The 16,246-nt window shown below is 49.2% G+C and overlaps 1 protein-coding gene and 1 non-coding gene across 4 annotated transcripts in view; one reads left to right on the top strand and one right to left on the bottom strand.

Annotated features, from left to right (window-relative positions):
• Positions 1 to 277: 277 nt before the first annotated feature.
• On the bottom strand, positions 278 to 351 carry TRNAN-GUU. The gene has a single exon. It is a non-coding gene; the product is annotated as a tRNA-Asn (tRNA).
• Positions 352 to 14,804: 14,453 nt separating this feature from the next.
• Positions 14,805 to 16,246, top strand: part of PCGF2 (polycomb group ring finger 2) — a 37,240-nt gene continuing 35,798 nt past the window's right edge. For 2 of the 3 annotated variants that reach the window (XM_037886725.2, XM_027824435.3), the window contains exon 1: positions 14,815 to 15,052. The gene's annotated coding sequence lies outside the window, so the exon portion shown is untranslated. Of the gene's footprint in view, positions 15,053 to 16,246 lie in introns of all 3 variants that reach the window. The other variant, XM_027824433.3, reaches the window with a different exon arrangement.

Below are 16,246 nucleotides of genomic sequence, written 5' to 3'. Positions count from 1 at the left end.
TAGCTTTTGGGGCTCAGGTCCCTCAAGCGATTCAGCGTCCTACCTCCCCTTAATTTCAGCCTAAATACCTTGGAGAATCCGGGCCTGGCTGCCTGTGACCTTGCCCATTACACAGGAGGCGTTGAACTCATTCACCTCCCTGCTCTCTCCGGCTGCAGGGCAAATCCAGTGTGCAGACGCGGTTCCCTGGTCCCCGGCCTTCCAGCGCAACGCAAATAAAATGAACCCCCAAATGGGAGCCAAGACTAAAAAAACCAAGTAAAGGAACTTTCTCCCGCGTCCCTGGGTGGGCTCGAACCACCAACCTTTCGGTTAACAGCCGAACGCGCTAACCGATTGCGCCACAGAGACTGGGACGGGAGCCCGCTTGGCTGCCCGCACAATCAAGCCGTAGTAACGCTGCCAGTGGCCACTGGGGGCAGCAGAGAGCCAGGAGAGGCTCGCGAGAGACGGCAGCTGCTTGCACAGCAAACAAGGCGGGCGAGCAAAACCCAGCAGAACCAGGGGCGGTGGAATAGGCTTGAACAGCGGGGCAGATAGACTCCCGAGGCAGGCCAGGACAAGGGGCGAGCCTTGTCTGCCCCCCACCCGCCCGCCCCCAGCTGGCTGGTTCCTTGTGACCTTGTCTAGGAATCTGAGAGGCCAGTTTCCTTCTCCTCCTTCGAAGCAAGGGAGACTGGGATTTAGCAAATAAAGGTGGGGAAGATTCTCCTGAATCTTGAAAAACGTGTGTTGGGAGGAAGGCTCCTGTCCCCGACAGGGTCGGGATGCTCCCCTGCATATTTCCATCAGGGGTGTAACTCTTCCCCCTGAAAGACTGGAGGGGGGAGATTCTTAGCAGAAGTATTCGGCAATTTCCATCGGTTTTGCAGTGCAGTGCAGTGCAGTGCAGTGCAGCTGGCACCCCTCCCGTCATATGCTCATGGGCAGAGGGCTGTCCCCACCTTACAAAGTTAGTCACCCCTTCCGTGCCTGCCCTGTTCGAGGGGCAAAGAGAGGGGCAGAGAGTCACAAGACACAGGGTAGATGTTTTACAAGGCGGATTCCTACCCAGGCGTAGGCTGCGTTTCAGGGGCATATGGGGCTGGCCTGGGCATCTTCGAAAGGTCTTGCTAGACACCCTCTAATTTGCAGGACAGAAATCTCCCTCTCTAGCAGACCCTTACCCTCCTGGAAGAGAGCGCTGCATCTGGCGGGGGTTCAGGGGCTCCTCTTTATTTATGTCCTTTCACGACTGGAGCTGAGTGAAGATGCTGACTCCAGGCAGACCCCTCGGTTGCCGTTTGAACGTGTTACTTGTATGCATTAAAAAAATCCAGATCCACAGAATCATGCCACTGTGATGTGCTACTGACTAATAAGCGAGACCTCCCCCACTGAAGTCAAGGAAGGAGCTCTGCTTAAAAGGAGGGTGCTTGATAAAACCCCATGGAATAATTTGGAGACAGTCTATTAGATCTATCCGACCCAACTCCGTCCAAACCCGCAGGCTGTTTCCTACAGCAGAGCACAGGCGAATGGGCCCACTGAGGAGGCAGGCAGCCAACCAACCAATCTCTTGATGGTTGCCTTCTGGGTTAAAATCAATCAATCGAATGTAATTAGGTGGCTTTACAAATAGCCCAGCGTTGCAGGAGGAAAGGGGGCGTGTGAAAAGCCTTTTATAAAAGCCCTAGGTAGAGGTTCTCCAAAGAAACTTGAGGCCGACTGATCTGGGATCTCGGCTTGTCCTCGGTGTCAAAATATTAGCGATCACATCAAAGCCAGCTCTTGGGGAGAGAAGCGTCCTTAAAACAGAGCTCGCTGATGTTTTAGGAGTAAAAGAGGTACATCCCTGGGACCAGATTTTCAGAAGCGCTCACTTGTATTTAAGGATCGGGGCCTCAATGCTGTCGAGAATCAGGCCCTAAATAGGAGCTGAGCTGCTTTGAAAATCTGACCCCTCAAGAAGTTGAAAAAGAGGGCCCCGGACTCTGTCTGCTCTGCAGGCCACAGCCTTTTAAACCAAATCAATGGCAAAGTATGACTGGGCATGTTAGGATTTGATGGGCCACCAAATTCCCCTGTGACAGAGAGAGCAAACCAGTCTGAACACCGTCACTACTCAGCTAGTTTGCTCCATATTGTGTATATATTTCTCCATAATGGTGTTTTGGGTTGTAGACGTCTACCAGACCATAGTTACGTGTTGTGATCCTCTGCAAACTGGAGCTCAGAGTGGAAAAATGATGAATAAATACTAAAAACAAATACCTGCTGATTCTCAACAGTAATATGAGACTTTTCATCCTGAGATCTCAAAGCTCCGGGCAAGGATTAATTGGCTAAACCTCACAGCCTTCTTTTGAAACGGGGAAGTAGCATAATCTCCATTAGGCTGAGAGGGAAACTGAGGCATGGAATTATTCTGTGAAACTGGGGCCAGATTACAGAGCAGCCGTAAAAATTATTCCCGGGTCTCCAAAAGCCGCTGCGGTTTGGATTCGTACGCCTGACACCCGGGAGGAGGGGGGATTCGGTTTGTAAATAAGAAAATGAAGATTTGTTTTGATCGGAATTGATTCCCCTCACACGCATTCAATTAGACATAACAACACCCTTGTCCAGCTAACCTCATCCCTGGAACAACCAGTTTGTGCGATTTTTAATCAAGCTCAGCTCCTTTGCAAGACAAAGGACTGGCCTGGTGGTTCATTCTGTGAATTCTGGAGTCCTCTGATTTCCTGTTTAAACGGGGATCACTCTCCAGTTACACAATGCAGGGCATTCACCTCCCTGGGCATATTTCATGTGCGCAGTGCAGGTGTGACATTTCAACACACTGAACGTAAAGCAGCCTTTTGTTATTACCTGTTAGCCTAAGCACACTCATCTCACCCCTGCTCCTTATTAAACCAACAACACCACAGGGCACATCACTGACTATCCCTTGGCAACGCCACGGCCCGGCTCTTTTCCTGATTGCCCCTCTGCACGTTTTATTTTCTTACCCTGGGAAGATTGAGTAGAATCAGAGGCAATTTAAATGCACGATCGGTGCTTAAAGCCTGCTCCCACTGAAGTCAAAAGAAAAGTCCCAGTCCTTTCAGTACTGCCCCGGGTCGGAACCCGACCTGGGGAGGGTCTCTTCCGTTCCCTCGCGACCTGCCAGATGAAGGCTGCTTCGTTTTCATGGTTCCCTTGGAGCAGATCATTGAGCCGAGATACATTTAGTTTAAGAACTCTGAGTTGCCTAGAGAACTAGTTGTTAAAAGAATTCTTTCAAAATAGATGTCCAATTCAGGAACACAGAGATTGCGGTGGATCTATCACAATCAGAGAAGATCAGGGTTGGAAGGGACCTCAGGAGGTCATCTAGTCCAAGCCCCTGCTCAAAGCAGGACCAACCCCCAACTAAATCACCCCCGCCAGGGCTTTCGATCAATCCTATCAACGCTCAATCCACACACATATAAATACGACATGTATGCATAGGTCCAGATAGCTAGACAGACTGATAGATATGTGTATGGTGTCCCTAGCCTCTGCTTGTCGGAGGGTGGAGATGGATGGCAGGAGAGAGATCACTGATCGTTACCTGTTAGGTTCACTCCCTCTGGGGCACCTGGCACTGGCCACTGTCCGCAGACAGGACACTGGGCTGGATGGACCTTTGGTCTGATCCAGTCTGGCCGTTCTTATGCTCTTATGTATGTAAGCAGACGCCTGTCTCACCACATATACACAAACACACACATATAGAGAAGGAGAAAAAATATTCATATTTCTATACTCCCAGCTAAGTTCTTCCACACGCATAGACAGGTGATTTTTTTGTCTGAAGATCTGTTTTCCATGTCCTTATGTCTATATCGATCTATAGCGATCTAATTAAGATGAATTAAGATTAAGATCTAATTAAGATGAGCAACAACTCCTGTGTTCTCTAGATGCGAGTTACAGGGGGTGAGGGCGTGTGACCCAAGCAACACAAACCACCTTTCTTTGGTTCATCTAATTCATATTCATTTGAGTTACAATATTTTATTTGCAACTCAGGACCTCAGGACTAACTTCAGTTTTCGATCGATCGATCGGAAATTGAGATTAGTTCTGAGCTCCTGATCTACGCATCCTTCCAGCCAAGTGTCTCGGCAGATGTCTGCCCTGGACGAGGTAGATCCCATAACAAATATGTCCACGGCTCTGGGCATGTACAGTTCGCCGTGCACACGGCGTGAGCACGCACAAAGCAACTCTTTGATTCCCCCTGGAGAATTGCTCTGTATGTTTTCCTAGCAGGAGGCTCCAGCAAAGCATCCGTTTCCCATCCCGCCAGGGCCCAGGAGGAGTGACTAGCCCCATGGCCCCGAGACGAATGGAAGGTGTTTCCAGTCAAAGGCGCTTTGCCTGCATCCGCGCCCGCGCTTAGTTCTTCCTCGGCCAATTCTTCTATTTCAGAGCGAGGGTGAAAATTTTTTTTTTTTTAAAAAACAGTAAAGTAGAAAGCAATGCGTGGACCTTACCCGTGCTACCTTTGGATTCTCCTGGTGCCTTTAGTATGGATCCTGATTGCAGAATGGGATGGCACAAGGGATTTAGGCTCTGATCCACGTTTGCACACTTAGGCACATGTGGTAAACTTCAGCACGTGCATAAAGTTTTGCAGGATCGGGGCTTTAGACAGTATGTAGAACACGTGTTTATGTGCTCAGCGGCCCCCCCGCCCCCCATCTATCGACCTGGATAACTCACTCTGTTTGGGAGACAGACTGCAGTAACACCAGATGACGGACCCGTTTTTTCGTGTGGGCTTTATTTCCTGGGTATGTTGCTGCCTATTTAGAATAATTTTGACCTAGTTGCTTTCTTATATACGGGTTTCTTTCTCTTTCAATTCGCCTGCTCCTGGAAGCTTACCCAGATTTCGTACTGACTGAAACATATTATGGGCCAGATCCTGACATCCTGATTCAGAGAAAAACTCCCACGGAATTTTGCCTGGATATGGACAGAGAAACGGAGCCCCCAACTAAACATAATTCAGAGCCCTTTTATTTATCAAGTAGATTCTGTTCTACCCAGTACATCCCTCCAGAGGGAGCGGTCAGAAAGAGAGATCAGGGAGGAGATATAAGTACATTAAAATATTTTTTCAATTAAATAAACACACACACACACGATGAAGGAAGTATATAGAATATATGATTTTTCCCTATACAGAATGGGAAGTGTGATATAGGAGCAAATAAGAAGGGTTTATTTAAATTTGAGTATGACAGAATAATTATTTGTAGATACAAGAGGAAGATGGGGCAAGGTGAATCATCTGGTGTTTCTATAAGCGAACCAGATCTCTCTGTCATTTACACACACCTCTCCAGGTTGAGTGAAATCCTTGCACCAGTTAAGTAAGTGGGAGAACCTCCCATTGACTTCAGTGGGTCAGGATTTCAACCCTAGTGTTTGTTTCCACGGTGTCAGTAGATCAGGCTAGGGGCAAATCAAATCTTGTGGTCTCTCACACCGGTGTCAATCCGGAGCACTGTAAGGAAAGCTGGAAGAATCTGTCTCCGAGAAATTGGCATATTCTCCTCCTGCTTGTGATAAACAGGATATGAAAGAAATGGCTCGATGCTCGTCCTGGAGACCCTATGGCAAATATTTCCGAGACTATCCTTGAAAACTAATTCCTGGGAGAACCTTGAACAATTGAATGCACACGCTCTCAAGGACACACACGCACATAAAACACCAACACACACAAATCATCGACTCTAATAGACAGCTCACGAAACACACACCAAACACAGACACAGAAATATACACACAGAAACACACACCCACACAAAATACACAAAAGCCCACACAACACACCACCTTACCCCCACTCCTCCCGTCACACACACCATTAAGAAAGTCTCCTCAAAGCTCAGGAATGAGACCTCTTGATTGTATTGGCAGGACTCTTTGAGACTCGGTGGGAAAGTCTGAGGAAGGGTCTTCGGTGGCTTTTCTTGCTTTTGCTAGCTGAAGCATCGAAGTAATTAATTCTTCATCCACCGGCCTTTATTGTTTCCCTCCCAAATGAAGAGAGGGATCAAATCTACCCGCCTCTTACTGTCCACCTTACTGGGTTGTTTTTAAAATTGATCTGTTCTTTCTTTCCTGCCAGCAGGCAGCAGGAAGGAGGAACAAAGCAGACCAGCATCAGCCACTCGCCTTACAAAAATAGAGCCATATTTAGTAAGAGGAAGCGCCGGTTCCAAGAGGTGCCAGCTCTTGGACCCTGATTGGGTGGAAGACTGCATCAGCGATCTAAATCCAGCCAATGGGCTCCTGCGATTGAATGCGCATTTTGCCAGCAAATGGGGAAATCACGGGCAGAGAGATTAGGGAACCCGAACAAAAAGCAATTCTGCTAATTTATGATGTTTTTTAGTGACGGTCAGAGCCAGGAATTATTTGGGGGGGGGGGGAGGAGGGGAGATAGGCAAAAATTATGTCTATAGAGACACAAAGATGTGTTAAATATCTTGTGTCTCATGTAATCTGAGCTAGCTTTCTGTATAGACAGATACAGAGCTAGATAATGTTATATACACAGATACATAGACTTGATGTGTGTGTACCTAGATAAGCATACGTCTGACAGATAGCTCTGTGTGTGTACTTAGATAAATATGTATGATAGATAAATACATATGAGGAACACACACATACTTGTCTATATAACAATGTTCTGTATATGGTGGGCATCAGTGAGAGAACTGGGAACCTTGAACATCCACCTGCAAACATCTGCGTGTGCACAGGTATAGCGAGATGATAAGCAAACATGTTATAACATGTATTTATATAATTGTCTAATTGTAGCTGTTTGTCCATCTAGCTAGACTGGAGTGGAAAACAATTATGTACACGGATACACAAAGATGTGTGTGCTTGTTCATTATAAATATAGTTGGGTCTCATGTAATCTGAGCTTGCTTTCGGTGTAGACAGATACAGAGCTAGATAATGTTATATACACAGTTACATAGACTTGATGTGTGTATAGATAGATATGATATTTGTGTACAGATAAATACGTATGATGTATATACACACTCACCCTTTCTGTATATCATGTGTATGTCATATACACATACATCCCAGATCATGTTTATCTAAGTCCACAGACATCAAGTCTATGTATCTGTGTATATAACATTATCTAGCTCTGTATCTGTCTATACAGAAAGCTAGCTCAGATTATATGAGACACAAGATATTTAACTTGTGTGTGCATAGATAGATGAGTAATGATGTGTGTGTGGGTACACACACGGAAACACACCCTTTCTATATATGTGTGTATATAATAATGTGCTATATACAACATACCATATATACCAGCACCAATTAAAGCAACTAAGGAAGCTAGAAGATCCATCTGTAAATTTTGATACATGATATGAGATGAGTCTATATAAAATCACGTGTATGACAGTGTGTATATCATTGTCAAGTTTTACCTATATGTCCATCAAACTGGATTAGATTAGATCACACCTACACCCCTCAGCTTCCTGAAAGATGATTGCTATTCAGAAGCTGGAGGAGAGCATTAACAAGGAGACTGGCTGGGTGGGTGACTTTCCTTGCAGGTTGGCTCTGCCAGTTAGCAGCGATGGGCATGGGTCGATGAGGCCGACTTGCCAGAAGCCACCAAAAAATGTCGAGTTGGCAACTGAGTGGAACCCCACCAGCCTCTTAGGAGGAAGGACTGGCTTGACTGGGTCCTTAATCCATATCGCAACAGGCTGCCTGCGCCATAGACCAGCAGGTGCCAATGCCTTTGAGAAATGACCTGGCGAGTGTGTGTGGATGTGTGTGTGTAACAGAGAGAGAAAGATGTGTTTGTGTGTGTGTGTGTGTGTGAGAGAGAGAGAGAGAATTTTAAAGATTTTTGTCACCAGATCAGGAAACCCTTATGTTTCATTTTATCTCTGTGTTTCTGGAAAGTCTGGTAAGACTTTCTAACGGCGTCATTATTAGGGTTTCGCCCCCTTGTCAAATGGTGAACGCTGACAAGGGGGACACTGTCCCCAGCAGCTGGTAGAACCCATAACACGGAATAAGCTACAGAGGAGGTTTTCCTTTCCCATGGGGAGCCACGGGTCCAGAAGAAAGAGGGCCTTGGTCCTGCACCTATTGCAACCAAGGAGGGCTTTGCCATTTACTTCAGCGGGCGCAGGATAGGGCCCGGACATTTGCAGATTGGGCCGTTGCTTTATTTCGATTTGCCTCCTAAACAGGCAGCTGGTGCCTTGAAAGAACCAGACCCTTAGGAGCAGCAGCATCCCGCTGGGGTGCCCACTCCTGAAGGGCTCGGCATGACCTGTGACATCCTCCTCCCCGTGTTCATGTCCCCCACGCCAAGCCTTCTTGGCAGCCAGCTTTTTGCGGAGTCTGGGGCTTTCCTGCCTGCCCGGCAGATTTTCTTGCTGCTCGCAGGCTGCGTCCAGGCGCTTTGTGGGTGCATTTGTCCTGTGGGCTTGAACCAAAATCAGACGGGGCTGGGGAGTCCTTGGTGCATGTATGAAACATCCGGTCTGCACAGGGAAATATCTGTTCTCCATGGGGATCCTGTAAAAGGGTATCACACCTTCGAGGAAAGTCGACTCCAAAGACCGCGTATCGGAAAGGGTCGCAGGTAAAACTCTGGACACATTTAGTTCAGACTGCCCCTTGCTCATCTGTGCACTCATCGGTTTCCAAACAGCCCTGTCATCCAACCAGAATGCCCTTCAACAGCTTAGAACGATAACCTAACCGGTTTAACTAGGGCAGTAAAGAAAGAAAAACAAACCACTGTCTATACATTGGGGAGTTGGTACTGTCTCTTTAGCAAGCGGCAAGGAATGTGTGTGAGTGTGGGGTGTGTTTATGAGTGTGTGATAACGCCTGCATATTTATCTATTGTGGACACAGGTTTGTGTACCCCCAGATACAGCCCTGCTCTGTGAAATATTCATAGAGGAAGCAAGGAAAAATAGTATCTTTAGCCATCTCATCTCTCCTCTGGCTCCCCGCTCCCTCCGGCCAGCCTCCGACCCCTGTTTTCCAAGCGACAGCAGAGGAGGAAAACAGCTGTCACCGAGCTAAGATATTTTGATGTTTGTTTGCTTGCTTGTTTATTTAATTTATTTATTTCATACAAACTCTCTGGGCCCAGCCCCCTTGTTCTCACCCGGGGCAAACCTCCCCCTGAGGTTCTAAAGGGAAGGCAAGGGCAGGTTTGCCTCAGTGGAAAGTTCAGGGTTGGGGCAACCAACCACCACGTTGTCCCGCAGCTCCTGCTTCTCTTAGCGGACGTTCATACCTCCCAGGATCTGGCCAAATGCCTTTTGCAGGTATTTCTTTCTTTCTTTCTCTCTCTCTCTCTCCCCGTTCCCCCTCCCCCCATGCATCCCATCCCAGCATCTCTCCCTGGAAGAAGACATGCGGAGTCTCTTTAGGTGCAGCTTCCCATCTCAGGGCACCAGCTCCTCAAACTGGGGAGAAATTACGTGGACAGCAGGACCGAAACTAAAACCTTAGTTCTGGCTTCTTTCCTGTGCCCAGAGGCTCGGTGTATTGCGTGGGAAGGGGGGAAGATGAGCTGTCTGGGGATCTTAGCACCTCTCCAAAGGATGGACGGAGTGAAGAAAATAGTAAACTATTTAAAGAACGACTCGCGTTGCTGACGGAGGCCCCCAGGATTCTGGGCACACGGCACCCCAGATTGCAGGAGGGGAATACCAGCTCTCCGCGAACCGGCAGATGTGGGGAGTCTGCTGCCTCTGACCGGATCTGGTGCAGTGTGAACGCACCCCGCTTACAAATCTCCCTTTGAAAAGATATTTTGTCCCGGGCGATTTATACTATATGGATGTAATTTAATCGGTGAGAGAGAGCGAGAATAGACAATTCCCACATCGGGGAAAATTAATACTTTTGGCAATGTTAGAAAAGAAAGAAAGAAAGATGGGGTGGATGGGGATGGAGAGAGAGAGATTCACTACAAACATGCAAAGCAACCTTTAAAGACCTTTAATTAGATCGTCGGCGGGTACAAAAAAAAAAAGTTATGCCCGTTTACACTGAGGATTTGCCTCCCTGTACAGGACATGGGGTGCCTACTCCCCCCTCCTAAAACCGGTGTGGTTTGAAATCAAACTGCAACACTTGCAGGGAAGTGGGCTGGGGCGTTTGGGTCTCTTGGAGATGGGTCTGTCCCGAGCCTGGCGCCCCCCTCAGACAAGACGGCAGGCTAAGGAGATGGACACCCGCCTTCCTTCCCGAGCCTTCTCCGGAGCTTTCCTTGGAACCGATTTCCATTCGGTTCCCCTCCATAGCGGGGATCTCTCACCCGAGCGCCAGTCAGCCGTTCGCAGGGCGAACGCCTAAAGCCCAATTAAATACCATGCTATAGTTTGCTAATTGTGGGGGGGCTGCTAACTGAGATAATGGCCAATCAAGGTATTTCATTTGAAGCGGAGCCCGACTGAATCCCATAGAGCCTCCGAATTACAACCCCATCCCCGGCACCCACCAGCTATTTCCCTGGACTCCAGAGCCTCCACCCTTTCCCCGGACTCCAGAGCCTCCTCCCTTTCTCCACCTGCCGTGGACGGGGCTGGAGGGATGAGCCCAGACAGGCACTAACGGAGGAGACAGACCCAGCGCCTCATGTCTGTAGAAAACCAGACGCCGCTTTGGCCCCAGCTCTCAAAGAACCATCCTGCCAGGCAAGGGGAAGCAGTTTTCTGTAGCCCGGGCAGGCTGTGAACAGTAACTCACATAGTTGGGGTTTGATTGCTTCTCTTTTAGATCTAGGAACCGGCGCGCCAACGAGCAGCCGGGGGCGTGTGTGTACGTGTGGAAAGGGTGTTATACAGTGTGAGTCTATGGACTCGAGGGGGCTTGATCCAAGGTGACCACCGGATATGTTCGGAGACAGCGAGTAGCCGCGGTAGCTCCTGTGGCTTTAAATTGCAACCGAGGGCTGCTCTGCACGCAGGTCAGGGCGGTGGCAGGCGAGCCCAGTGGACGGGTGATCCCAAGGCGCGGTGGGGTTGTGTTTGCAGGGTCCCTGTAGCCCGGGGAAGAAACCGGCACAGATTTCAGTCAGGGGCGCTTTGGCCAGCCGCGCAGGGGTGTGCGTCTGGGGACGGGGCTGGGCGACGAAGCACTAGACCGAAGGAGGAGTCCTTGTGTTTCATGAAACCGCCAAGACGCGCACACACAGGGTCCGTTTATTAAAGAAGCGTCCATTAAGCGTGCAGCTCCCACCGTAGGGAGAGCCGCCCCCGCCAAAAGAGAGAGAGAGAGATTCTAACCCGATAACGCATCCTGTGGATGCAGGAGAGAAAGTTTACAGGATGAGAGGAGATCTGTGTCTTTCTCTGCACGTTTCTATTCTGGCAACCCCTAGAGACGACGTGATTTTTCTCCCCCCCCCCCCCATACGAATGGCAATAAGGAAAGTACTCTGTGGCTGACCTTGTTTTTTCAATCCCACAAGAGATTAATGCTAAAAAAAAAAACCCCAAACAAACCAAAACCAGACAGTGTCTCTTCTCTATTGGGGGGAAAATCCGCGAACTTTCTGCAGTCCTGTCACCAAAAAAAGGTGTCCTCGTCTATAGTGCGATGCACATGTGGGTGTAAACGGCGGGAGAGAAAGAAGTTGGCTTGTTGGTCTCATTAGATAGGCAAATGCAAGGGAAAACTGACGAGAGGGGAAAAGCACCTTTCCTTTAGGTCACCCATCGGAGTTTAACTGATAACACAGCTGAATCTAATGGCCGGACCTGCAAACCGACGATAAGTTTTAAAACTAAAATAAGATGAATGAACAGTGTATACGACAGATCTGACACAGAGTTCTCGATCACAATTCATTTTCATCTCGCCTGCTTATTAAAATGTTATATTTAGGCTGGCACTAAATAGTTCTCCCTCCCTAGACGCACGTGATGTCAGTATGTAAATCCCCTTCCACAGATCCTAAAAAAAATCCATCCCACTAATCAGGCGCCATGCCATGATTATTTGTACACAGGGCTAAATTGACAAATTAATGGTGTTTCCCCCCTTTTCAGGCTAAACAAAGTAGGAGCTGTGGACTAAAGTAGTTTGGAAAGTTAATATTGTTCCGGTACAATTGTTGCCTTAACATATCCCTTCTCTTTGTCCCAAGGAAAAACACTAGAGCATACAATAAAATAAATGTGAACCAGTTGCTTTATATTATAAAGCTTATTAAATAGTTAGCAACAAATGTGCGATTTACTAATCTGGGGGTTTTGACCAAATAAAAACCCCTTTGCTATGACAGTGACCTTACTTAAAAAAATCTAGTTTTATTCTGAAGCACTTTCGCGCTCAGAATATGTTCAGGGAAAGGACACAACTTTAAAAAACTGCAAGAAATGGTCCTTTCTGGTGCCAGATTCTGCCATCACTTGGGACGAGTGGTTCTAACTTTGCCAACAAAAACTTTCCAGCTGGTAAAATGTTAAAATGCACTCGTGTTAATTTCTTTTTTTAGGAGCCCTGGGGAGAAGAGTTTTGGGGTGCGGGGTAGACTTTTTTTTCTGAATCTTTGCTTTTGGACAGTGCCCATTTAGTCAAAAGAGGTCCCTGCTGATTGCAATCACTTCTTGCGTATAGCTTCTTTGCCTCTTGGAAATACACTGCGCTGAACGAATCAATTTTTCCTTCCTCCCACTTCCCCCCCCCCCCCCGCCCCGCCCTGCCCTTTGGGCTCCGTTTCTTTTTTAAAGTCTTCTCCCGTCTGAGAGCACCTTGCAGTGCAGAAGAGACTCGATCAGGAGCAACGTCAGCTACAGCTGTTGACGTAAAGAAAACCTGGCTGCTCACTCGAAAAAAAGAAAGAAAGAACAACAGAGAGAACTTTTGAGGTTTTAAGAGGCAAGATAAAGTTACCACAAGGCCCAGAAATACACTTAGCCAGCATTTGGCGCCTTCTCACAGCAAACTTCCGCCGATTACAGCTGCAAAATAGAAACCGGTGATGCCTTCTGGTTTAAGATCGAAAACCAACCCCCCCGCCCCCCCCCCCCGCATCTAACTGCCGTGTGTCAGCACAGGACTAAATGATGGGAGCGGCAAATCACCATGGGAAGTCGGGAGCCAATACACAGGGGCAAGTGGTGCAGTGGGAATCACGGACAAATGTAGCAAGCCGAGAGGCGGAACGGGGTATCCTTGTCATCTTAGGCGCTTCCTGTTTGCGGGTTTAAATAAATATCGTCGACACACTTATGTGGATGCGTCTTTGTGAGTGTGTGTGTACTTCTAGGAGCTTGGTTCTGTTCTGCCCTGCGCCCCACGCCTTCATTTAAACCCCCACCACGTTTACAGTCACTTTGCACTCCTGTCAATGCAGACACGAGGTACAGGACAAGGCTGAAGCTAACCCCGACAGTTTGAGGCGCAAGCAGGGGTGGGAATGAAATTGACACGGCAAGTCGAAATCCTGGTTCCCCTTGGATAACCTGATTCCCCTTGGATAACCCCTCACTCCCTTCGGCAAAGGACAACATGAAGGGAGAAATAAAGGAGTTGAAGGGTCTTTAGAAAACCCACCACGAGGTAGATCTACGAAAACGAAGCGAATGGGAATATTTGAAAATCTGGTACTGACCACAGGGATGGTGACATGAGCGTAATAATTATAAAGGGTAACAGTGAAAAGGGGGAGGAGAAAATCTAAAGTCTGCCTCTGTGGTTTAAAAACAAATACAGGGAAGGAGACACCTAGCACCGAGGCAGGTTATTTGTCTCTGAAGGCTGGACTTTCCCAAACTTCAGCGGAGAGAGTCTCCAAAGAAATTGTATGAAGTTGTCGACAGCAGGTCGCTTTGTGCTTGGAACTTAACGCGTTGGGTTGGAATCAAAATGTTCCGGGGAGGAACGGGAATAAAGCCAGGTCCTTTCCCAACAAACCCCCTCAAATTGTCTCTTTTCATCCCTTTGCTTTATTTGATTTGATTCTTTTTATTTGCGAGCCTTGTTTTAAGAGAGATCGCAACAGTCGCCCGGGAGGGAGCGGCGAATAAAGACGTGCGTTGTGTGTGTGTGTGCAGAACTGGACAAGCTGGAATATCCCCGTGTGTCTCTGTCTTCTAGGATATGTCAGCGCCTTTTAAATCTATTTCCCTTCATGGAGTACTCTAAGCAGTGCCTGGCTGGTCTGTGGATGGATACAAAGCGGAGAGCAAGGGGGAGAAATACACACACACACACGTATATATTTTTCCTGGTGCAAAAAAATAAAATAAAACAAAAATCGTTTGCTTGGAGACTGTAAGGAAACGGAACATAAGTTGCTCTGGATCATCTGCAATTTCTTCACCTCTCCCAGACATGAACGGCAAAATCCGGGAGTAGAGGTCGGGATTCTGTGTCTCACCGACCCCTCCCTCCCATGGATTTCTTCCTGCTTATGATTCCGATTGATTGCCAGCCCCCTGCCCCTCTTCCCCCCCGACCCCGCATGGGGGAAAAAGCGTGGCTGCTTTTGTTCCGATTGGAACCTCATGCTTCATATGGTTCCCAGGTTCCGAGGCTGCGGCTGGGTCTCTGGGCTGGGGTTGGCCTCGGTGGATGCTGCTGGCTGTGTCAGGATGCTCCTGGGGGCGGGGGGGGGCATATGTCTGGGGTGGGGGGGACGACAAATCTCAGTTTTTGTCTCCCCCCCCCGCCTCCCTCTCTTGCACCTCAGCCCCTTTGCAAACACCCTAAAGGAATGAGATCACGTGAGGCAAAAGGGGGCGGGGCCAAGCTCTTGTCTGGAAGGAAAAAAAAGCCATTTTGTGCCCCCCCCTCCCATCGGATCCCATCAGCAGCTACAGAGACGCGTTTCTTCCAGCTCCGCAGCTTTGGCACCAAAAAAAAAAAAAAAAAGAAAAAAGAAAAAGAAAAAAAAAAGAACAGGAAAGAAAGGGGGGGTTTGGGGGAGCTCTCTGTTTCCCCAACGCTGCTCGCCCCCCCTCCCCCAGAAAAGATCCGGGATCAGGTAGGGACGCACCTCCCCCTAAAATCCCTTTTGCCCTGGGGGGTGTTGGGGGGCGGAGGGGGAGGGAAGAGATCTCTCCCTCCCGCCCCCCTCCAGAGAAGGGCTCCCGTCTGCGGTCCAGGCTGCAAGCTCCCTGCCTCGGCTTCTGTGACATCGTCTGTCTTGCGGGGACTGGTTTTTTCTTCCTTCCATTGCTATTTTTCCGCTCTCTCTCTCTCTCTCTCTCTGCTTTCAAGATGGCCGATCGGTTTATTTGCTATCCATCTCCTGCCCGGCTTCCTATCTTTCTCTTTGTGCTGCTGCTGGTTTTCTGGCAGGGTCGGGAGGGGGGAGAATTTGCATGAGATTCACCCCCCCCAGGTACATGGCAGTTCACTCCCCCCCTCCCCTCCCACAACCTCTCCACTCTCTCCCCCAGCCGGGGAGGCTGTCTGCTCCGCCGTGCCCGCTCGCTTGGCTTCTTCCTCCGGCGGCTGGCTCTTGCCTGGTGTCGCCTCCTTCTCTCTCTTCGATTGGCACGCCTAACTTTTTGGATCCCTTCTCTTTCCCCCCTTTTCTCTGGCCCCGACGCAGGGAGGCTGGCAGCCGGGCGGGGGCTGCCCCGGTGTGTGTGTGTGGCGGCGGGGGGGCAAGGGAGAAGGGGGCTTGGGGGGAGGGAACCGGCTTTGACAGCACCCTGCCGAGCCCGACCCCCCAACGAGCCCCCAGGAACTACCCCACCCCCCGGGATGGCCACATTGTAAGCGCGCAAAGGGCAAGGGGCGCGCAAGACATGCCCAAGGGCGCATGGGCATGGGTGGTACGGGGGGGGGGTCTTAGGAACTGAGCTGTTGGAGCAATATGGCGCGGTTTCTCCACGGTTGGATAGAAAATGAATCTGGGGAAGCTTGGGGGGGAAGGCCCCCAAGTTTACGAGACAGTGATTGCATTGTTCCTGTGCGCCCCCCTCGGGCGGGGTGGGGATTCCAGGGCCTGGGACCTGAACCCAGAGGGGACCGACAGAGAGAAGAGGGGTGTGTGTGTGGAAAGAGAGAGAGAGAGGAAGGGGGTCCTTGTTTTTGTGTCATTCCCGAAGTCATCTGGGTCCCATCCGCTCGTGTTAAAACAAATAAATAGCGAAATAATTTACCACCCCCACCGGTGGCCGCAAGGAATTTGCCAGGAGACCCTGGTGGGGTAGGAGGTGGGGGTGAA

This window comes from Chelonia mydas, chromosome 27, assembly GCF_015237465.2.
Source record: "Chelonia mydas isolate rCheMyd1 chromosome 27, rCheMyd1.pri.v2, whole genome shotgun sequence".
Classification (NCBI taxonomy): Eukaryota; Metazoa; Chordata; order Testudines; family Cheloniidae; genus Chelonia; species Chelonia mydas.
Note: the sequence above shows the minus strand (reverse complement) of the source record. Positions and strands in the feature narration are given on the sequence as shown.